Here is a 25,100-nt window from a genome sequence, read left to right as displayed (position 1 = left end):
CGGTCGAATGAATGAAAACAGACTGAGGGTTTTTTTATTATTATTATTAGAGGCTGGATAATTCGGCATTTATAGTTTAAAATGCAAACTATTGAAGGGAGTAAGAAGTTTGATATACCCCGGGCAAGAGTTCTGCTATGCGTTTTGCATAAATATTAGGGGTCTGGCATCTTGGAACTCCTACAAGTTATGTTACTCTTTTTACATTATGGAAAAGCGGGCTAGGCGAGACCTACTGGAGGAAAATTTTCTTTTTTTTTTCTATTTGCTTTACGTCGCACCGACACAGATAGGTTTTATGGCGACGATGGGACAGGAAAGGCCTAGGAGTGGGAAGGAAGCAGCCGTGGTCTTAATTTAGGTACAGCCCCAGCATTTACCTGATGTGAAAATGGGAAACCACGGAAAACCATCTTCAGGGCTACCGACAGTGGGGTTCGAACCCACTATCTCCCGGATGCAAGATCATAGCTGCGCGACCCTAACCGCACGACCAACTCGCCCGGTGGAATTAGTTTGAATTCGAACCTATTACTGCCGAAATATCCGGGCTCTTCTTCCTTTTTTAATTATATCTCGACTTCTAATCATTGGTTTAACAAACGTCGAGCACATTTCTTTTTTTCCTTCTGATTGCTGTCAACGGGTTACGTTCACCTCCTTTTACTTCCCCATAAGGGGACACGTGTACGAAATCCTTCAAACGATATTTTTGCTGAAATTGCTAGGTTGTTATGCAGGGAATCTAGTCCCAAAATGATTTAAGTGAATTCAGTACCTAAGTGCACTAAATTCCTAACACATGCGCGACAAGTGACACGCCCCTTTTTTCACTCATTGCTTTTCCTCTTCGTCGCTGAACTCTTTACGTATGATTTGTCAGGCAGTTGACGTTATCACACTTAGGAGTACTGAAGAAAGCTGTGGAGCGTCATTTTCGGTTGGTCAAGCTTGGCGATCTACGTGGAAAGTTTGTTTTGATTTGAGAGATACAGTACGAGGTTGCGTGTTGTGAAATTCAATCGTCATTTCCTTGACAAAGGTACCTTTTCTCTGGAATTAATCCAGATATACATCTGTAACTTAATATACAGGCAGGCTCAACACTGTCACATATTTTCCTGCGACGAAATTACAAAATATATCATTTTGTGGACTTTAGAATTATATATATTGTGAAGTTTTCAAACTAAAAATTTAATTTAAATTAGAAACAAAATAGGCACGAAATTGAAAACGCCTGCAAGCTTTAAGTTATTAAATTGTTGGAAATCACTAAGAAAAATTACAAGGTACAAGACCTCACCGCTGCTGAGGAAAGGGTACATCAATATGACCAAAATTCAAATGTATTTATTTTCCAAAATTATGTCATATAAATGAAATAGCTGGGAACAATATATTTTAAATCAGTGTGCAATGTTTCACGATTTTAACTCATATAGTGTTCAAGTAACAGAGAATTTAGGAAATCAATGAATTTTCGTGCACGTCTCCCCTTAAATCAATTATTATCACCACCACCACCACCACCACCACCACCACCACCACCACCATCACTACCGACACCACCAGTACCCTGAACACATCAAATTAGATATACGTCGTTCAAAATTGGGAATGTGTGGTTCCCATTCCTTTATTCTTGCGGGAGAAGATCCGTCCTCGTTCTTGGTCCATGTTGGCTCAATCATTGACTGATGAGAATTCCGTCGGTGTCGCAATATCGCTCGCGCTAGACCGCATTGGTATTCCTGCGGAGAGCACGTAGCCACGTTCGACTGCCAATTAACTTCAATTACCGCTCTAGTGACGTGGTTGCCCAATTTGTGCATTATTAATCTTCATATAGAACACCGCCATCAGCGGACGGACAAGGAAGCAGAAAACAAAACACGTCACCGTAGGAAACTATAATTAACGTTTCAGCTAGTGTTTATGGATCAGAAGGCTTTGAAATATATTATAAACTGCATCGCTGATACCAGTTACGGTATAGAGTAATGTTCTATTTAAAAGTAGAAATTAGGTTAGTTAGCGCGGAGTGTTTTTTGTTTCCATGGAAACGAAAGAAGACAAAATAAACAACGCACTGGTATATAATTCTTCACACTTTGTCTGGGGTTTATATTTTAATGTATACACGTCCGTTATTCGAATATACTGAATAGAAGCATGTATTTGGTTTATCTCAATCAAATTATATTTTTCCAATAATAATAATAATAATAATAATAATAATAATAATAATAATAATAATAATAATAATAAGAATAATAATAACAGCGATTAGATGAATATAGACGGCGGCATAACCATGAGCTCATGGTCCAGAAGGTCTCTGATATCATGCGGAGAGGGAGAAAGACTCAGCCAACTTGGTTCAAGAAGGTGGAAAGGGACCTACACGAGATGAGGATCACTTTTGCAGATATACAAGAACGCAACCCTTTCAGGAGGAAACTAAAAGAAAGGCGAAAATTGTAGACGGGAAAGACGTGAACGGAGGAAAGGGTAGAACAACACGGGCAATGAATGAAGAAAAAAGAAGAAAATAATAATTACACATTGAAATGAAAACTTACAACCTGTTTTCCAGTCATTGACCGGGTCAGGGAGGACAGGAATCGTGCCGAAGCCTGTCGCACTCCTTTGGGGTAATGATTAATGACTGACAGATGAAATGAAATGATACTGGAGAATGTTGCTGAAATGAAAGGTGACAGGGAAAACCGGAGTACCCGGAGAAAAACATGTACCGCCTCCGCTTTGTCCAGCACAAATATCACATGGAGTGACCGAGATTGGTACCACGGAACCCAGCGTTGAGAGGTCGACGCACTGCCGCCTGACCCACGAAGGTTTATAATTAGGCATTATCAAACTGTAATTAGACCTGAGGTATTATATGCATCAGAATGTTAAAAATCTTTAAACACACAGCCGGATTAAAAACATGGCAATTGAGGAAAAGAGGATTATCCAAAAAAATCTTGGTGCCAACATCAAAGATGGTGTTTATAGATTTCGGAGCAACTTAGAAATATTCACCCACACTGAAAAGATATCAAGCTTAATGTGGAATAGAGGGATAACCTTTTACGCTCACCTCTTCAGATTGCCAGCTGAAAGAATCTATAAAATTTTATTATCCTACGAGGGTTGATTCAGAAGTCATAGCAATAATTTGTTTCTCTCAAAAAAAAAAAAACACTACAGGAAATGCACTATAGTGGAAGTCAAGAACTGAGGCGGTGAGATTATTACATTTAATTATGACTCCCGTAAGAGAAGTAAGGTTTCTATCTATTTCCTTATGTGATTGCTGTTGGGCACATAGAGTTAAAACGAAAAGTATGATGCCATTATAATAATATTCTGCTCTCGAGCAGCGATTATCCGTGGCAGTTTCTCTCTGTTCAACAAGCTGAAAACACACCTGTGAGTGCGAATACAAGCTACAGTGCTTTTCCAGGAAAGATGAAAATTGTAGTCTAATCATTCGGCAGTCTAAGTATAAACGAACTCATGATCGTTTCAAGACTGTATATTTCTAGCAGGTAGAGGGCAGTTACAAATTATAGTAAGGATTATTTTTCTCTCCTTTTCTTTCTATCTTTATTTCTTTCTTTCTTTATCCAGTACGCTAATGATTTTGTCACACACGTTCGTACTATAGCCATACCGTGTTAAGGGACCCTCGTTTTCAATTTACGGTGAGTGCGGAGTTTGCATTGTGCCGGGGGCATATACTGGCTAACAAATAAACGAACACACGTTTTCCCTTCCGTAAATATAGCATGCAGCTGAGTTGAGTTACTGTACGGGAAAGCCATGTTTCTAATGAAAGGTCAAGCGGTGTACAAAGGGAAGGGAGTTCGTGTGTCATAAGAATCAGGTTTTATTCTAAGTGGTATTCGAACGGAAATCCATCCAGTTCAAATTCCGGTTAGGTGAGCGGTCATTTTCACCATTTCTTCCACAGTTCCCTCCGGATTCTCATCTCGTAAGCTACTGTACAGGTTCAATACATTTTGTTTGGAATTAGTACCTAATTTCTCCCCACTTTTATTGCTTTTAAAGCATTTTACGTGTGACACAAGCACAAGAAGAAGTAATAAGCAAATCTCGGATTTTATAGGTTAGAATGCAAACTTACAGAAGCTAGTAGTAAATCTAGCCCGCACAACAGTTTTGCTATGAAAAAATGGCGTATGGCTTTTAGTGCCGGCTCGCCAGATGCAAGTTTTTGTTTTGACCCCCGTAGGCGACCTCCGCGTCGTGATGAGAATGAAATGATTATGAAGACGACACATACACCCACCCCCCGTGGCAGCGAAATTAACCAAATATGGTTAAAATTCCAGACCTTGTCGGAAATTGAACCTGGGACCCCTGTGATCAAAGACCAGAAAGATAACCATTTAGCCATGGAGCCGGAGAGTTTTGATATAAGAAATGCATAAACGTATGCGGCACCGCGTATTGGAAACACAAGAAGTTATGTTACAGTTATCTCCCTACAGTACGGAAGGAAGGACTAAACGACAATTCATATTGGCCAAATTAGTGTGCATTCACTCTTACTACTGCCTAAGATGCGAGTTCTAAAATGAGTCAAAGGGAACTGAACAAGCCCGGGACCCCGAGGCTGGGAGTAAGAGATCTCGTGTACAAAGTAAGGTAGTTTGGGTGGCTGAACGCCATGAGCTGCGACCGACCATGTCCAGCTTACTGCTCGCGTCTAGCCTGTGGAGACAGATAAGCCCACAAAACACACAAGACGTATTCGAGTCGCTAGAGATGGGAAATAGTGTAATTTCTTAACATTCGCAAGAGGAGGGGAGAATGGTATAACCGACCGACCGACCGACCGACCGACCGACCGACCGACCGACCCACCCACCCACCCACCCACCCACCCAACCAACCAACCAACCAACCAACCAACCAACCAACCAACCAACCAACCAACCAACCAACCAACCAACCAACCAACCAACCAACCAACCAACCAACCAACCAACCAACCAACCAACCAACCAACCAACCAACCAACCAACCAACCAACCAACCAACCAACCAACCAACCAACCAACCAACCAACCAACCAACCAACCAACCAACCAACCAACCAACCAACCAACCAACCAACCAACCAACCAACCAACCAACCAACCAACCAACCAACCAACCAACCAACCAACCAACCAACCAACCAACCAACCAACCAACCAACCAACCAACCAACCAACCAACCAACCAACCAACCAACCAACCAACCAACCAACCAACCAACCAACCAACCAACCAACCAACCAACCAACCAACCAACCAACCAACCAACCAACCAACCAACCAACCAACCAACCAACCAACCAACCAACCAACCAACCAACCAACCAACCAACCAACCAACCAACCAACCAACCAACCAACCAACCAACCAACCAACCAACCAACCAACCAACCAACCAACCAACCAACCAACCAACCAACCAACCAACCAACCAACCAACCAACCAACCAACCAACCAACCAACCAACCAACCAACCAACCAACCAACCAACCAACCAACCAACCAACCAACCAACCAACCAACCAACCAACCAACCAACCAACCAACCAACCAACCAACCAACCAACCAACCAACCAACCAACCAACCAACCAACCAACCAACCAACCAACCAACCAACCAACCAACCAACCAACCAACCAACCAACCAACCAACCAACCAACCAACCAACCAACCAACCAACCAACCAACCAACCAACCAACCAACCAACCAACCAACCAACCAACCAACCAACCAACCAACCAACCAACCAACCAACCAACCAACCAACCAACCAACCAACCAACCAACCAACCAACCAACCAACCAACCAACCAACCAACCAACCAACCAACCAACCAACCAACCAACCAACCAACCAACCAACCAACCAACCAACCAACCAACCAACCAACCAACCAACCAACCAACCAACCAACCAACCAACCAACCAACCAACCAACCAACCAACCAACCAACCAACCAACCAACCAACCAACCAACCAACCAACCAACCAACCAACCAACCAACCAACCAACCAACCAACCAACCAACCAACCAACCAACCAACCAACCAACCAACCAACCAACCAACCAACCAACCAACCAACCAACCAACCAACCAACCAACCAACCAACCAACCAACCAACCAACCAACCAACCAACCAACCAACCAACCAACCAACCAACCAACCAACCAACCAACCAACCAACCAACCAACCAACCAACCAACCAACCAACCAACCAACCAACCAACCAACCAACCAACCAACCAACCAACCAACCAACCAACCAACCAACCAACCAACCAACCAACCAACCAACCAACCAACCAACCAACCAACCAACCAACCAACCAACCAACCAACCAACCAACCAACCAACCAACCAACCAACCAACCAACCAACCAACCAACCAACCAACCAACCAACCAACCAACCAACCAACCAACCAACCAACCAACCAACCAACCAACCAACCAACCAACCAACCAACCAACCAACCAACCAACCAACCAACCAACCAACCAACCAAAGCGAAATAATATGTGAGAAGAAGGAATGAAAGAAAGGGATATTTTAGGAATAAGGAGTTTATATGCAAGTATTCTAAGGCAAAAGTGAAAAGAAAACTTGTACAAAGTGGTCTGTGGAGAAAGCGATGAAGCACAGTGAAAGGACGTTGGACTATTATAAAGGAAGTGGAAACGTCAAAGCCTAAGGATTCAAAATAAGCACCTGGTTCCTAGCAGGTCATAAAGGACAGAGAAGAACAAATCAACAGAAAAGCTCTCTCAGCCTTAAATCTGCTTTGACACAGCCTATACCTGTTTGCCTTTCTTAGCGTTTGTTCTTCCAATTACTTGATTACACCTTCACCGATGACATCTCTTATTATCATCCACTATCCTTTAAAACTTTCTGAGTAGCTTGAGAACTTATAAAAGTCCTCACTTAAAAGCCAATTTTGAACATTTTGAACTTTGTTACCGGCATAAGTTGTGTTGGCACTTCTTACGAGAGACGCCTCCTCATAGCTATCAAATGTTTCTACTCCTTTACTCAGAACACGACGAGCTTAATGACTGAATAATTACTTCACTGAAGCTTTAAGGAGCATCGTTTTCAAAGTGAATTTAATTGTAAGACGTTCTCGTCAAGAAATACATAATTAAATTGGTTGGAAGGAAAGACTTCGGTAAAACGCCGCTTGACTGTCGTTTGGAGAGTGAATGTGTGTGTGTGTACGAGCGCAGTTGAAAACTAGATTATCTTGCAAGGAGATGAAAGTCTCCATGACGTAATCAACTAATGTAATCAGTATGGCGAGAAATAACTCCTCGAGACCCTTGCTATACGCTGGGGAAATAGTCGATAGCTGGGTTTAAAGAGAGATGAAGTTATATCGCTAAAGTACTACTCTGTTCAATACGTAACAGCTTGTAGTGTGCCTCGCAGAGGGAACTCCAATGAAATGATTGTAAATGTACTTCGCTGTTATGTTTTGAAAGAATTCCCCGAATTACGTGAATCGCTGCAGGTTCAACCTCTGCCCACAACACACATATTCTAATTTTATGTTAATTTTATGCGAATTGAACTCTTCCAAAATTAACGATTAATTTCTGAATTCCTGATCCAAATTTCAACTGCACTTCCTTCTGTTATAATGGAATTGAATATAATAGAATGTCTTCAGTCGATGTATTGCAGACAATATACACTTTCGAATAAAAGATAAAACGTTAAATATACAGTCGCTCTAAAGAAGATTGTATGTTCCTTGCATTTATTGTTTTATCAGACTAAATTATTATTAATATCAATATACAATTAAACTACCATACAGATAAAAACTCTCTTGATACTCACAACAACTATTATATTTATAGGTTGAATTGTTTCAGGGAAAAGTATTCCTGCGAGGAATCTATACAATACATTTTGTGAGCGACTGTACTAATAGATACAAAAAATAACAAGTACATCCAATTTTGAACAAACTCGTTAATTTCAAAGTATTCCTGCACCAATTTAAGGACTTGAATGATTGAACACTTGTCAAAATTAACTCTGAATGCATTGAATGGTAGGAGTAGTCCTTTTAGACGTTTATTTAGCTTGCGTTTAGGGTCTGCCGTCCTGAAGATAGTTTTCCGTGGTTTACCATTTTCATACCAGGCAAATACTGGGACTGTATTATAATTAAAGCAACGGCTGCTTCCTTCCTAACCCTAGTCATTTCCTTTCCCATCGTTGCAAAATGTCCTGTCTGAATTAATGTGACGTTAAATTTCTAGGAAATTTATGGCAATTTATCAAACAATTTAAACGAACAATGAAATGACAGGAATCTTTATTTTAATTGTGGTCTGTAGGGAGGTGCATTGCCTTGGTTAATAGACCTGTGTTATATTTGTAAAAATCACTTCTGAATTTATTTTATCGGTTTCACCGTATCGTCATTTAGAACGCCTGGAAGGTATACATAGTTGCTTAACTGTGTGGACGGACAAGTTGTCGGCTTAACTCCTAACGATTCCAGTGCAAGGATAACTGTAAAACGCTGCTGTAGAACGGGTCGAGGGCACCCCAGGCTGAATATTCTTGCTGTATGGATTACACTGCACACGGATTTATGTCCGCACTAAATACATATTGTTATGAAACGGCAAGTTGAGGATGAGTTGGGAGAGATATGTTTAGCCTCAGGAGAGAAGTGCGAATACGTGTAGAATCGAATTAAGGACAAGCCCACGTACATAGCATTCGTAGATTTAAAAAATACATTTGATATCTTTTACAATGTTTATGTAGTACACGTGGCAAAGGAAATTAAAGATACATTTTGAAATAGAATCACAATCCAAGGAGAGGAATTCGAAACTTAGCGACTTACAGAATATCTGGAGAAATTACTGAATGGTATGGGCACAGTCTTGAAGAAGGAGTAGCGTACAAAATGAAAATAAATAAATCTAACACAAAAGTAATGGAGTGCATTCGAACGAAGTTAGGTGATTCAGGAAATATTAGATTAGGAAATTATTTGTTAAAGGCAGCAGATGAATATTGGTCCTTGGCTAGTAGAATAATAAGCGATGGAAGAAGTAAGGAGGACATAGGATGCTGACTACCACAAGCAATGAAGGCCATTATTAAGAAAAGGAAGTCATTTCGAACATTGGTACAGGAATTGGAAGTGAAATATTGGCAATAACGATCTCAGAAAGAAATATACGCTTTTGAAATGTTGTGAAGAAAAACGTTGAAGGCAAAACGGGCAGATCGAACCACGAATAAACATGTACTGAATCGAATTGGTGCGATGAGAACGATTTGGTGAAATTTGACGAGATAGAATGACAGGACACAACTTTCAACACCAAGGACTTATTTAATTATATTTTGAGGAGATTGTAGGCGGAGAGAGTGGCACAGCTGTAGTGGAATGTGTCAAGATGGTGTACAGCGGCACCCGTGGAGTGTTTACATGATGTCGCACGATGAAACGATGCTAGTGGTCCGCCGGGATTGACTCAGGCCTTCTGGACGCATGTATGTACACTCACGTTTACACTGCGTACAGCACTGATGCACAGTGTAGTGAGAATGGTTCAAGTTTCGAGCAATGCACCTAAACGTCCAACTTGCCTCCCATAGTCCGACGGTACGGCCTCTCTCAAACTCACAGAGTTGGTCAATGCGCCGCGTGTTCACTCAGTTGATCTCTACGGCTCACACTTCTCAGACTGCTACTAAGGTTTTGTTCGGTGACTTGAATCCCTGAATGGGAAGGAATATTTACGCCTCCTAGTGGCACTTTCGCGAAAGCAACAGGACGTGATGATGCTGTGCAGCAATTTTTGTTATTCTCGTGATGATTCGTTCTGGTGTGTTTTTTGTTTGCAAATGAGTGTATGTATGAGGTCGCTGGAGGTACTTAGCCAATTTTGCATATTGGCTGGCTGTTTAGGATCGAATGCCCTTCCTGACCCTACGAGAATGAAAATTCCAATGTCAGTTCCAATTTCAGAGGGAATCGAGTGGAAAACCAGCAGCCAAGCCCACTACGATTATCACGCCCCATTTTCAACATTTAATGTTTTGGTGTTAAAGTCTTGACCTGCATTGTACGGTAGAACAATGGGAGCTGTTAACATGAAACTTCAATCTCTAACGCTCTTCTACTGTGTAGTAGCTGATCATTAGAGTACGGTATTTTATGCCTAAAATATATGACTATGCCTGTGCGAAGATTTGGATTTCATACGCCATTACTTTTTACATTTTTTGGAATTTATAAAATAATAGGGTAGGAAATTTTAGTTTGTATTTAAGTGCAGTGAGAAAATTACGTATAAAGAAAATAAAAGAAGTGGACGTGTGATTACTGCTCAAGAGGCACTTGGACACAGAGGGGAAAATTATATATAATGGTAGTGTACGGAGGGGTTCGATATGTTTGTTTTGTGTGAGATATCTTGTGCTTTTGCTCGATATTTTGGGTTCTGAGTAAAGAAAGTAAGATGAATTGAGAAATATAGGGCACTGAAGCCTAGCGAATATACGGGAGGGAAGGGGGTTGAATCAGCAAACGGTCTCAGATAACGACGGAGATCTGAACATGGAGTGAGTCAGGTCAGGGCCGGGAGCTTGCAGCCTTGTCGAGAAGAATCAGTGAAATATGATTCGAGGACGGGGTTATGCATTGTTCTAGGTCGCGGCCTGAGAATTACAGTTGGAAAAGACACGCTGATTCAACCCGGGCTTGACATGCACATAGTTTTTGCCGTTTGCCGTTAGAATAAAATTCAGTCATGTAACAATTAACCAAATAGTCATTCATCTCAATTCATTCATCTATTCAGTTCATTCGTATGTCTGTTGTAAATGGGGGATAACTCTGTACAGACTGGCTATATAAATATTCACTATTCATTAGAAATATTCACTTTACTATTGTTATGTCGTTTCGATGTTTTCCGAATTCGTACGTTCCTCATCGCCAGATGTTTAATTCCGGGCTTGTGTCAATGTTATACACCTGTCAATGTCATATGTTGCTTACGCCTGTCATATTATGTGACCTTCTGAGACTGATTCTGATGGTTCCGTCACCTTCCGCTTCGAACGCTAACGCTGCACCGCGTCCGGGGAGCCATCTGGTGACTAATGAACGTATCATTTCCTCTTCTATTATAACGTCTAAATTCAAAGTTAATTGTTTAAGAAGCCTTTCTCGTGGACAGTCGAGATTTTCTTCTGATGACGCAGAGAAAAGTTGTCTTCAAAACGCAAAGAATTTCACCTGATTTTCTTGACACGGAATAATCCCAAAAGCCAATATCATGTCTAAAATATATAGAAGGCAGTTTTCTGGCACACGGTAGTAACGGTAGGAAGAAGATGACGAAAACTTCGTATAGGCAGGTGACGAACACTGGTTGCCATGGTTACCACAGTGTCGGTTTTTTATCCATGCTAAAATGATGACACTAATTCCAGGTAGACACCCAGTCCAAAGACATATCCATGTTAATACAAGGGCTATCAATAAAGCAGAGGCAACGTAGTCCGGACACTCGCAGGAGATCGGTCATGCGCAATAGTATGTGGGAGCGGTCAGGTGGCGCTGTTGTCGATGTGTAGTGTGCATTTGACGGGCATCCAGTTGGGAGTGTTGTTACTGTGTGGCGTTGAAGTGAAGAGTGTCGATTTCACCTCTCTAAAACATGATTTCAAAAGATGATCAGCGTTCGTGGATTAAAATCGAGGTTGTCCGTGGCAGAAATGCATCTGAATGTCATCGAGGATTACGTGAAACCTGTGGCGAGAATGAAATACCGTATAGGACGGTTGCACAATAGTTTGGAATGAGGTCTTGAAACGCCGTTCGTACTCACCAGGCATGACTTTGACCTCTTTCCGAAGTTGATGGAACACCTCCGAGACCGCCGATTTCCTGACGTAACATCTAAATTCCGCGCAGTAGAGCGCTCCGCGCTGCCATCAACAGAAAACGCCTTGCCAACGTTCCCCAGCGACTTCCCGAAGTTTGGAAAAAGGTAATAGACTCTGCGTGTGACTACATCGAAGGAATGGAATGCAATTGTACTTGCTAGTTTATTAAATATTGCGTCGTAACAACATTGCCATCACTATTTTTAAACTGCCCTCACATTTAATATGTCCGGCTCCATGGCTAAATGGTTAGCGTGATGGCCTTTGGTCAAAGGTTTCCCGGGTTCGACTCACGGCAGCGTCGGGAATTTCAACCATTATTGGTTACTTTTGCTGGCACAGGGGCTGGGTTTATGCGTCGTCTTCATCAACATTTCTTCTTCATCACGATGCGCAGGTCACCTACGGACGTCAAATCATAAGATCTGCACCTGGTGAGCCGAACATGTCCTCGGAAATTCCTGGCACTAAAAGCCGTACGCCATTTCTTCATCTGAAAATATGGAGTATTACGAGAAATGCGTAAAAATATATAATGTCTAATTTAAAATGATCTTCATAGCCTCATTCGAGAAGATATTAAGGGGAAAGTGTAATACTTTTCTGATAATTGAATCTACTGTGCAGTTTCTCTCTCACTTCACCAAGTGATTCATAAAATACGAAAGAGCCGTATCGTCTGTGGGATTTTGTCGTGCATGGGATTAATATTGTGAGTGCTACGTACTTTAACTCGCATTATGCTGCAGTGGAATGTATTCCCCGTTGTTCTCCCTGTGTTTTTTCTTCCACTGGTAGTGACGCTCATAACAATGGCAACATATGTCGCCAGAGCGCGCCATGACGCCATGTTTATCAAGTAACGCACATGCGGGGAATTACCTCCTCGCCAAGGAGCTAGAGATCGATCAGCGCTCCCAGTGGAGGGACTTGCCTGCTCTTGACGTCTGGCTCGCTGTCAGTTTCGCAGACCTGGTTGCTAAATGGCTTTTACATTAGTGGAAACAGTTGAGTCTTTCGTAAGAATTGCCACATAATATTATCGTATTTTGGATACTTTTTAATATTCGTTATTGAAAGAGAAATAGAGATGTAGAATCGAGAAAATGACCACGGATAGGACAAATGTAATGGGAAGTTTGTGCGGGAAAGAAGAAGGAACAGAAAGAGGAGACAAGGACATACAGGAAAATACAGTAGAAAAGGTGAAGGACACCTCTACATCTTCATACAATACCGTCCTCAAGAAGACAGGCTCTTTCCACATCAATCCCAGTTCGTCAACATCCATCTCTTCTCATCCCCCGACGAGCGCGTTTCTGCGTCCGAGATTCACCAGGAGGGTGGGCTTCAACACTCACTGCGGGGCCATCTTCACTGTCCTCATATGCAGGGTAAGGAGAAAGCCGATTATTTATCCGGAAAAGCGAAGGGGCATTACCTCTGGAGACCCAAAGCCAAATTTAGACATTTTTGTTTAAAATAGGCTTTTAGGGAATAGAAAATGACAAATCGGACAAATTCATCTACATAAACCCCAGCTTCAGTGAGTAGGGACTGACACATTCCACTCTGATATGTCTAGTTTCAGGCTTAAGGAGGAACACTGGTTTGTAGACCAAACGCATGAAAAGTCTTACTTCTAACTTTTAAAATGATCTGTTGGTGGAAAAATAGTCCTAGCCCCTCGTCGGGAACTTAGATTTTCCATTTTTAATTTCGGATGACCAGGAGCCGTAAGACATAGCCTGCACGGTTGCTAGGTAACATTCTCCATACCTTACATCACACCTTGCATGATTGCTACGTAACATTCTCCATCCATCCATACCTTACATTACAGCTTGCACGGTTGCTACGTAACATTCTCCATCCATCCATACCTTACATCACACCTTGCATGGTTGCTAGGTAACATTGTCCATCCATCCATACCGTACATACAGCTTGCACGGTTGCTACGTAACATTCTCCATCCATCCATACCTTACATCACACCTTGCATGGTTGCTAGGTAACATTGTCTAACCATCCATACCTTACATCACACCTTGCACGGTTGCTACGTAACATTCTCCATCCATCCATACCTTACATTACAGCTTGCATGGTTGCTAGGTAACATTGTCCATCCATCCATACCGTACATACAGCTTGCACGGTTGCCACGTAACATTCTCCATCCATCCATACCTTACATTACAGCTTGCACGGTTGCTACGTAACATTCTCCATCCATCCATACCTTACATCACACCTTGCATGGTTGCTAGGTAACATTGTCCATCCATCCATACCGTACATACAGCTTGCACGGTTGCTACGTAACATTCTCCATCCATCCATACCTTACATCACACCTTGCATGGTTGCTAGGTAACATTGTCTATCCATCCATACCTTACATCACACCTTGCACGGTTGCTACGTAACATTCTCCATCCATCCATACCTTACATTACAGCTTGCATGGTTGCTAGGTAACGTTGTCCATCCATCCATACCGTACATACAGCTTGCACGGTTGCTACGTAATATTCTCCATCCATCCATACCTTACATTACAGCTTGCACGGTTGATACGTAACATTCTCCATCCATCCATACCGTACATACAGCTTGCACGGTTGCTACGTAACATTCTCCATCCATCCATACCTTACATCACACCTTGCATGGTTGCTAGGTAACATTGTCTATCCATCCATACCTTACATCACACCTTGCACGGTTGCTAGGTAACATTGTCCATCCATCCATACCGTACATACAGCTTGCACGGTTGCTAGGTAACATTGTCCATCCATCCATACCGTACATACAGCTTGCATGGTTGCTAGGTAACATTCTCCATCCATCCATACCTTACATCACACCTTGCATGGTTGCTAGGTAACATTGTCTATCCATCCATACCTTACATCACACCTTGCACGGTTGCTACGTAACATTCTCCATCCATCCATACCTTACATTACAGCTTGCATGGTTGCTACGTAACATTCTCCATCCATCCATACCTTACATTACAGCTTGCATGGTTGCTAGGTAACATTGTCCATCCATCCATACCGTACATACAGCTTGCACGGTTGCTACGTAATATTCTCCATCCATCCATACCTTACATTACAGCTTGCACGGTTGATACGTAACATTCTCCATCCATCCATACAGTACATACAGCTTTCACGGTTGCTACGTAATATTCTCCATCCATCCATACCTTACATCACACCTTGCACGGTTGCTACGTAACATTCTCCATCCATCCATACCTTACATCACAGCCTGCACGGATCCTAGGTAACATTGTCTGACAATCCATCCATACCTTACATCACAGCCTGTACGGATCCTAGGTAACATTGTCTGACAATACATACATACCTCACATCACAGCCTGCACGGATCCTAGGTAACACTGTCTGACAATCCATCCATACCTTACATCATAGCCTGCACGGATCCTAGGTAACACTGTCTGACAATCCATCCATACCTTACATCGCTGCCTGCACGGATCCTAGGTAACATTGTCTGACAATCCATCCATACCTTACATCACAGCCTGCACGGATCCTAGGTAACATTGTCTGACAATCCATCCATACCTTACATCGCTGCCTGCACGGATCCTAGGTAACATTGTCTGAGAATCCATCCATACCTTACATCACAGCCTGCACGGATCCTAGGTAACATTGTCTGACAATCCATCCATACCTTACATCACAGCCTGCACGGATCCTAGGTAACACTGTCTGTCAATCCATCCATAACTTACATCATTGCTAGAACGGATCCTAGATAACACTGTCTGACAATCCATCCATATCTTACATAACTGTTTGCACGGATCCTAGATAACACTGTCTGACAATCCATCCATACCTTACATCATTGCTAGAACGGATCCTAGGTAACACTGTCTGACAATCCATTCATATCTTACATTACAGCCTGCACGGATCCTAGGTAACACAGTCTGACAATCCATCCATACCTTACATCACAGCCTGCACGGATCCTAAGTAACACTGTCTGACAATCCATCCATACCTTGCAACACTGCTTGTACAGATCCTAGGTAACATTGTCTGACAATCCATCCATACCTTACACCACAGCCTGCACGGATCCTAGGTAACACTGTCTGACAATCCATCCATACCTTACATCATTGCTAGAACGGATCCTAGGTAACACTGTCTGACAATCCATCCATACCTTACATCATTGCTAGAACGGATCCTAGGTAACACTGTCTGACAATCCATCCATACCTTACATCGCTGCCTGCACGGATCCTAGGTAACATTGTCTGACAATCCATCCATTCCTTACAACATTGCTTGTACAGATCCTAGGTAACATTGTCTGACAATCCATCAATTCCTTACAACACAGCTTGCACGATTGCTAGGGTTACACTTCCGTTACAGTAATTTCCGTAACGAAAATTGTCAGATGACCCCCTGCAATAACAAATATTTATGTCAAAAACTACTCGATGATATTCACCAGCCTTCTATGAAGAGACGGCTTTAGACGAAGGTCTGCGATTTATCACAGCAGCTGACGGTGGCTGTTGGAACATGCGTAAGCTAATGTACAATGGGATGACTATAATATTTACAGTACACCGACAAGTTTTGTTGCTATAGAAACCACGTTCTATGATAGCAAATAATTGCAAAAAAATTATGTTGGTGTTGATTATTTCAGAGCAAATTACAGTCTCATAATCCTATAGTTTTAGCGCTAATCATACGGGAAAAATAAGGAATTCGAAGGATAATGGTCACTGCAGAAGACATTGAATTGTCATGAAAGAAAACGAAAGTCCGCCCCAGTATCAGGAAAAAATACAATCGGGGTGAGAAAAGAACTTTACCTGACCCGGGGAGGTGGCTTTTGAAAGATATAATAATCAAATGGCCTCAGTTACAGTGTGCAGACATTTTAATTTTACGCCATCTGGCTGTCTGATTTTCAATTTCTACGTTTACAGTTGATTTTTTAAACTTGCTTTACGTCTCACCGACACCGATAGGTGTTATGGCAAGGATGGAATGGAAAAGGGTTAGAACTGGGAAAGAAGCGACTGTGGTCTTAATTAATGTATGGCTTCAGCATTTGCCTGGTGTGAAAGAAAGGGAAACTATTTTCAGAGTTGCCGACAGTAGGGTTCGAGCCCACAATCTCCCGAATGGAAACTGATAGCTACGTGACGCGAACCACAGAGCCACTTGCGCGGTTTAGGCCTAATAGGTGGCAGAGTGAACCGAGAGTCTCTTGATTATCTACGGCGGGGTTTTAATTAATTATTTCGGGTAAACACCAAATGTGTCACCACAGATCTTTTACATGCCGACATCGTATTACATGGAGTGCTGAATGGACTTTATTCCACCCTTCAAAAAATCTGACTGCCTCTGCCGGGGTGAACCCGCTACACTGGGATCCGGAGGCCGGCACTCCAGCACTGATCTACAGAGGCAGATAAAGGAAAGATACAAGTTAGGATATTCTTCTTCTTTGGCCGTAAGTGTACTCATAAAGCGGACACTCCCAAACACGATCAGGGTCGGCTCGTCTGACTGGGAGAGGGTATGTCCAACATTCTTGCACTAGATCTAGCGGAACTTCACTATTCCTTAAAGCAGCCTCACCAGTTGGTTGCCTTAGGACGCCCTATTCCTCTCTTTGATGGCAAAAGATTTCTGTGCTAGACTGTCTTCATCACGTTTTATGACGAGACCTTTCCAAACAAGACGGGTACAATTTTAAAAGATCATCGCACATGCACATTACTCACTTTGTTATACAGAATGTATCATCCGCATCACTATGACATTCATTTGATGGTCATGCTTCTTCAGTCTTGCCCAAAATTCGGAGCCGTACAGGAGGACAGATCGGACAGTGGTTTAGTACACTCTGCCCTTCAATTTGACTGACATCCACTTATCAAAGAGAACACAAGTAAGAGAGCGCTGTTCGGCCAACCAACACTGACATCTCCGTCAATCAGTTGTGATGACTGATCCAAAATATTTGAACTTGTCGTTCATCGTCAGTGGTTCTTCAGCAGAGAAGACAGTCAGGATCGTGGCATGAAATTGTGGAAGCAACTCAGGTAGGAGACCGCACCAAGTTTGATAGCCCCCGGGAATATTTCGGATGAAGAGAATTTGTATCTCGCCGGTATATGCGATGCATAGGAGAATTACACACTGATGGGTAAGCATCACATGCTAAACATGGACTGGTTTTGGTTATTGTTGTTTTAACCTTTTGAACTCCATTACCCTTAGCGTATGCGTTCTGCTCCACTCCTAATTAATTTCTGCTCTATGGACAGCTGTAGGAAGTGAACACTTCAAAACAATATAACACAAAATGTAGTTATGTTGCATTAAATATATTTACAGTTAGAACAAAAATACATGAATCCTTGTAGTTTATCATTGTGTGGTACTTTTTGAAACAGTTTCCTGTGCGGAGACCGGGTTTTCTCGAATAAATTTTGCAGTAGTAAACTCTTTCCTTTCTACCACCTTTCCTGCTCCATTTATAACAGACAGCCTTAGTTGTTTTCCAGGTTGCTTGTTGATGATATGCAGTTTACCATTCAAACGTTCTTCAACATCAGAATTGGATGGGTTTCGTCGCTCCAGACTTTTGTTGCGTACTTGCCCGATCAACTCATTGATCACCTGTCTCCGGAAGGTTTTGTGCGGTGAAATATCTGTGCCATTCCCGGTGCAGCAACCTTTATATAGAACACATCTGTTGACTATTGCCACTTCCAATTGTTAGAATACAATTTTATATTTTTCACAACAAAAGCATAGCTTGATATGTAGCGGTCAGAGCTATCAACGCCTCCCATCTTTGACGAATACTCAATGATTACGTTTGGCTTCTAAAAAAGTTCAACACAGTTTATTTTCTTTCTGTCATTAACTGAGGTTGAACTGTTTCCAGGTATTGAAAACATCAATACTGTCCACTAACTGTTCTAAAATACCCACTTCCATGAGCGAAGATGAAGCAGAAGCCATGTTTACATTTAATCTGTATCATCGGTATACTGTCATAAACATTTGAGAATAATGGAGGCCGGCCGCGTGGTGTAGGGGTAGCGTGCCTGTCTCTTACCCGGAGACCCCGAGTTCGGTTCCCGGCCAGGTCAGGAATTTTACCCGAATATGAGGGCTGGTTCGAGGTCCAATCAGCCTATGCGATTAGAATTGAGGAGCTATCTGACGGTGAGATAGCGGCCTCGGTCTAGGAAGCCAAGAATAACGGCCGAAAATATTCGTCGGGCTGACCACACGACACCTCGTAATCTGCGCTCCCTCGGGCTGAGCAACGGTTGCTTGTTAGGCCAACGCCCTTCAGGGCTCTAGTGCCATAGCGTTCGTTGGGTAGAAGGTACAAAGTCATTACAATTCCCACAAACTACAGTAAATAGGGAAATGTGTTCTGGAGACCGTTAGGTAGCTCTACACTAATGAAACACAGCACAGTCGACATAGGAGCGCAAGTCTAATATTTTAATGTCGAGCCACACTTGACATAGGAGTGCAAAAGTTTAACAGGAAGTAAAACAGGGCAACTGGTAAATTGGAAGAGGCCTGATACTTCGAAAAATGAACGTAGCGGCGAAAGAAAGGCAAAGGCACAACGGACGTGATCATGAATGACTCCCTAGGCCTCCCAACCAACTACTGCTCGGGTCGTATAGGAATGATGAGAGAAAGGAGCCTGACAAAGGTAAGTGAGAGCAGCTAGGCGAACTATGGTGGCCAATTCAACGCTCCAAAGTTCACAGTCCCTAGACCCCACCCACTCTTACGACAGGTAGTGATTGACGTAGATGTATGATACCGCCCACAATACAGGGATGCTAAGCAAGGAAGTTTGTGGAAGCACTTGCAGGGAATGTACAGTTTCTTCAGACGTGGACGGGCAAGATTTTCATCACGTTAAAACCGGATTATATGTACTCTAGCTCGTTGGATGGTTTTTCTAATGCGTTCTACTGAAAATGTACCAAATGCACACATTCTTTTTTATAATGATCATTGTAGATTATTATATCCCATATCACACTGCGAAAATCACGACCCCTGTCGCATAGGTCTACAGAAAATGATGAATTTCTGCTCATAACTCCTTCGTCAATTGTTTGTTAGATGCCCCACAATAGCAAGGTATTTTAGAGGAAATATACGCTATCTGATAAAAAGTATCCAGACAGCTACTCGAAACTGCTCTTCAAATATTTCTCAGTAGAGAACGTAAATATAGGGTCAGCGCTGTCTTGGCCTTTAATACAGTTCGAACTCTGCACTGTGAGCTGTCTATCAGGTGTCTGAACGTCTAAGGGGGAACGGCAGACCATTGTTCCTGCAGCGCTGTTGCAAGCGAATTTAATGATGTGGGTGGCTGAGTTCCGAAGCGAAGTCACCTGTCTAGTTCATCCCAGAGGTGTTTGATACTGTTATGAATAAAGTATTCTCTGTTTTATCGATCTGATATATTCTAGGATGGCCTGCATTAGTAGACACACACATATAAAGGGTGGTCGGAATGAACGTGAACTGGACATATGACCGTGAGAGGGTTGGTCCTCCTGATGAATAATTTGAAAATAAATCGATATCTCTGCTGAATTTAGCCAATCAGATAGCTTTGCGGGCAAAGTCATACACATTGCGCTGTTGGGTGTTACTGTGTGCAAGACCAATTCGCACAAGTGAGGATATTCGGTGGATTCTGTTTTGTGTGACTGTCGTGAGGTGCATCTGCTAGAATGTCATCTCTGTTCTACCACATGTGCGGAGAAAGATTTGACTGAGGCGACAAGAAATGAACTCGATGTCGGTAATGAACCACGTATATGTGTTTTGGAGTGTTGGTCATACTGATAAAAAATTGAAAAATAATTCGATATCTCGAGTCCTTGTTATTTTATCACCTATTAAAGTTAGGCAATTATATCACTTTGCGGGCGAATTCAAATGGACTTTTGCAGGTGGTGTTGCTAAATCTGTACGTGGCTTAAGAGTGACTTGAGAACCATGCTGAGGAATCAGCATCAAACACAAACACACCGCGAGTTTCAGCCGGTGCCACCTTTAGCTCACTTGCTATGGCGCGATCCTGTCGCCTGGGAGGTGTATGTTCAAAGTTTTTTTTCCCTCTTTTGGTGCTCTCAAGACGGCCTTAATCCATGCGAAGAGTTAGGAACACCGCCTCGCAAAGCCCACTTCAATTAGCCCAGGAAGCGATCTGATTGGGTAACTTCAGCAGCTGATAAAGTAACAACGGCGTGGGATATCGAATAACTTCTTCCAAATTATTTATCAGTATGTCCAACCCGCTAAAACACATATACCCGGTTCACGTTTTTTCCGATCACCTTGTAATCGCATCTCTACTACTGACACGAAATAAGGAAATAAGTAAATAAAGAAAGAAAGGAAGAAAGAAAGAAAGAAAGAAAGGAATGAATGAATGAATGAATGAATGAATGAATAAATAAATAAATAAATAAATAAATAAATAAATAAATAAATAAATAAATAAATAAATAAATAAATAAATAAATACACTATTAGCGTTGTACAGTCTGACCTGTAGCCTTCGCCTAGCGTTCAACACATCAAAACCTTCCCTTCGGAATGCCACGTGATATATCTCGAGTCTTCCATTTGCTAGTTGAGGCGTTCTTTATACCGTCAAAGATGGCACTGAGAGATGGCCGCCGAAATGTGCGGGTATTTTTTTTTGTGGAGTGGAGAATACCTCAGCCTGCACCCAAGGTATCGTATCTCTCAGCACCCACGCATGTTGATATCTGCACAATTAGTTGTACTAAGGCATTGACGATATGATGCCATATTCCAGTACCACCTTCTTCAGTGCACAACGGTTTCTCTTGGTTAGCACACCTAGTGTACCCGTCCGTAATCCTGTTGTGGTTATAATATTTTTATTACTACTTCGCAACCACGTTTCCTAGAGTCGACTTAGATAACTTGAGAAGGGCGCGAATCGGCATGAATTATTGTTTAATGATGGGCAAGCAATAACCCCTCCCATTCCAAGTCATTTAACTCCTTTGCTACTCACATCCTGCAAGTATCTCGTAGCAATGAACAGTTTAGACTATTACTACTGCTAAATTGTTTTCATTCCTTCCCTGAAGGGGGAATGCGGGCCTCCCGGCCAGGGGATTTGTTACGGTGAAGGAGATGTTCGGAGTAGGTGAGGGAATTGGGACCCGCGGCCTATGCTAGGAACTGATCGGGATTCACCTTAGTGCAGGAGAATGGAAAAACACGGAAAACCATTCCCAGGTCAGCTGATGGTGGGGACCAGCCCATCTCTGTCTCCCGAATACAGATGCGTAGACCCATGGCCACCCCTCCTCTACTCGGTTGGCCGGTCGGAGTGCAGAGCTGTTGGACCGTGACCACTTGTAGTTCGAAATCTACTCTGCATCCGCCAACTACAATTTAGAGTCTATAGCGACCTTTTATCACAGAAGTGGAGGTTGTACTGGCATGTAGTTTACTTGTGCGTCTGGGTAGTTTGAGATCAAATATTGTATATATTAAAATTTAAATCTCATTGCAGTTTTGGGCTTGTTTGAGTGGTTCTTCTGTATACTACATATTGAATTTCTTTTGATGTTAAATGTCCTCTCACCACGTCTGATTGTGCCGTTGTGTTTTTAAGTAGTTACTTTTGTGTTTTATATGGAACATTGTTCTTTCAAAACAGAAGGGTCTGTCTTATTATTGTAGTGTTTTATTTCATTGTAGTGTGAAAATCAAAGGAAGCTCCCAATATCGTTCATAGGGAGAGAGTGATGGCTGGCATGGCCGCGATGAGATCAGCTGATCTGAAGGACACGAGGTGAGTCGTGTGTAGTAGTAGTCGTAGTAGCCTGTGTCCATCGATGTTGTCAAGAGTTCTTGTTTAAATGTGTGTATATCAGGTCAGGACAAACAGCGCTTCTTAGGCGTGAGTGTTATTGCGACGCTCCTGCTTTATGCGCCGAGCACACTAGCGGTGCGTGCAGACGGGGGAGAGGAGGAAGGAAAGGTTAGCCGTCTAATCGCGCGTTAGCATCACTGTCAACTTACCAGCCTGTCAGCCGGTTAAGTTCAATCGAAGTGCGCAAGACTGACTTCAATTTAATTATCGGACCTTTCTTGTGTTTGGCTGAGAATCTTTGTCATTACTTACAGGCTGAACTGGTAAATCTCTAGTACAATGCCCGACAAAGGAACACATTTCTGAAATCCCAAAATGTGCCACGAGGATTATACTTCCCCAACAGTAATATCCCTGACTGCACAGGCAAACACCTAAGTTATTTTAATGTTCACTTTCTTCTACTGTATATATAATAGAAAATCGTTTCTGCAATTAAATTGACAATTTCCCGCTAACGTGCATGTTTAATGTACGCAAAACTATGCAGTTGACTGTATCGCGAATCCTTGTTATAACTCATTAATACTCAGTGGCAACTTTAGTTGCCAAATCTTTTAGAAGGTTTTAAAAACTGTACATTGAAAGTTCAAATAACGGTATTAATAAATAAAGCAAATATACAAACTACGGAAATTCATTTTCCAATTATTTATTCAAGTGATAACTCTAGTGCCCGGTGCCAACTTTAGTTGCCATTAAATTTCTCGGTGTTCCAGTGTCAATGTTTAATCTTTTTATAATTATTGTAATCATTACGACAATTATCAACTAAAATTAAAATAATTCTGAGCACTAATGGGTTAGGTTTAGAACGCACTGCGCATTCCAAACCTACACAAAGTAACTTGCATCCATTGCTAGATCACAGTGTTCCTTGTTGTCCTGAAAAAATGAATGCATGCACCTGTGTGTGAATGTGCGAAGTGTTATAACAAATTATGCAAGGTGTTTGGGAGACAAGTACCGATACAAATAATTTTTTTGTTGGTTGTTGGTAAGGCCTTGAATACGTATGTCGTCAAAATAATTTCCTATTTCAAAAATAAGAAAATGAAGTTGAAAAGATCATGTTTGTAGGTCAGGTAGTAGCACTTCGCTGACACACATTACCATCTCTTGCATTGTGTGAAAACTCTCCCTTCTTGTACGTTGAACGTTTTCATACAACTTACCCAAGCATACAACCCTGAAGCAGTGCAGGGATGTACTTAAAATTGCTTCTTCCATATTACGCTTGCACTACCTGAAGTTTGGTACGGCAGGTGGTATACTCTGAGGGGCAAACAAAACTACTACCTACCTCACAAACATCACTCTGTACGTCAAGCTCCTCCCTGATATAAATCATTCATTACATTAAAAAAACGACATATTTTACGAGCTGCGGGCTTTCATCCTTACCTTTCGTAAAGTTATTTGCACTCTTCTCCCGAACGACCTGTATAATATATTTGTGATCACACAATACCGGTCAAAATTTTAAGACTATATAAAAAATCATGAAATGCCATCTAGATCCTACAATTGTGCCACTAGACTTCTGTATTTCTTTTCCTGAATTCTTGCGTCTAATATGACATGCAGCACCTGATTTCATTGAGTTACACCAAGTATTGTACAAGTTATACATTTTTAAATGTTGGAAGGTCACATCTAATTGGTTTCAAGTATCACCACCAAGATTCTTCTGTAGACTTAGGAACAGGTGGGGGTCATTTTAGTATAATATATAAACATTCCAAAAAAATGCGGCACCGATTTTTGTGCGTTTATTTATTTTGTTTTCAATCCAGAGCTAAGGTGGTCAATTTTTCCTTGTTCTTGTCATAGTATCAGTGTGAGCTATCAACATCAGAAATGTGTTATTGGATGCCATCTGAAGAGTGCAAATGAAACTATCAGAGCAGAGAAGTCTGATGCCGATAGCTCGCTCCGAGACCTTGGGCCATACAGGACAAAGACAAGGAAAAATCAACCATCTTGGCGCTGCTTCGAAAAAAGGAAGTGAAACATGCAAGAAAAAGGTGTCGCTTTTTTCGGAATTTTTATAT

This window comes from Anabrus simplex, chromosome 12 (assembly GCF_040414725.1).
Source record: "Anabrus simplex isolate iqAnaSimp1 chromosome 12, ASM4041472v1, whole genome shotgun sequence".
Classification (NCBI taxonomy): Eukaryota; Metazoa; Arthropoda; class Insecta; order Orthoptera; family Tettigoniidae; genus Anabrus; species Anabrus simplex.
This window is presented reverse-complemented; position numbering follows the sequence as displayed.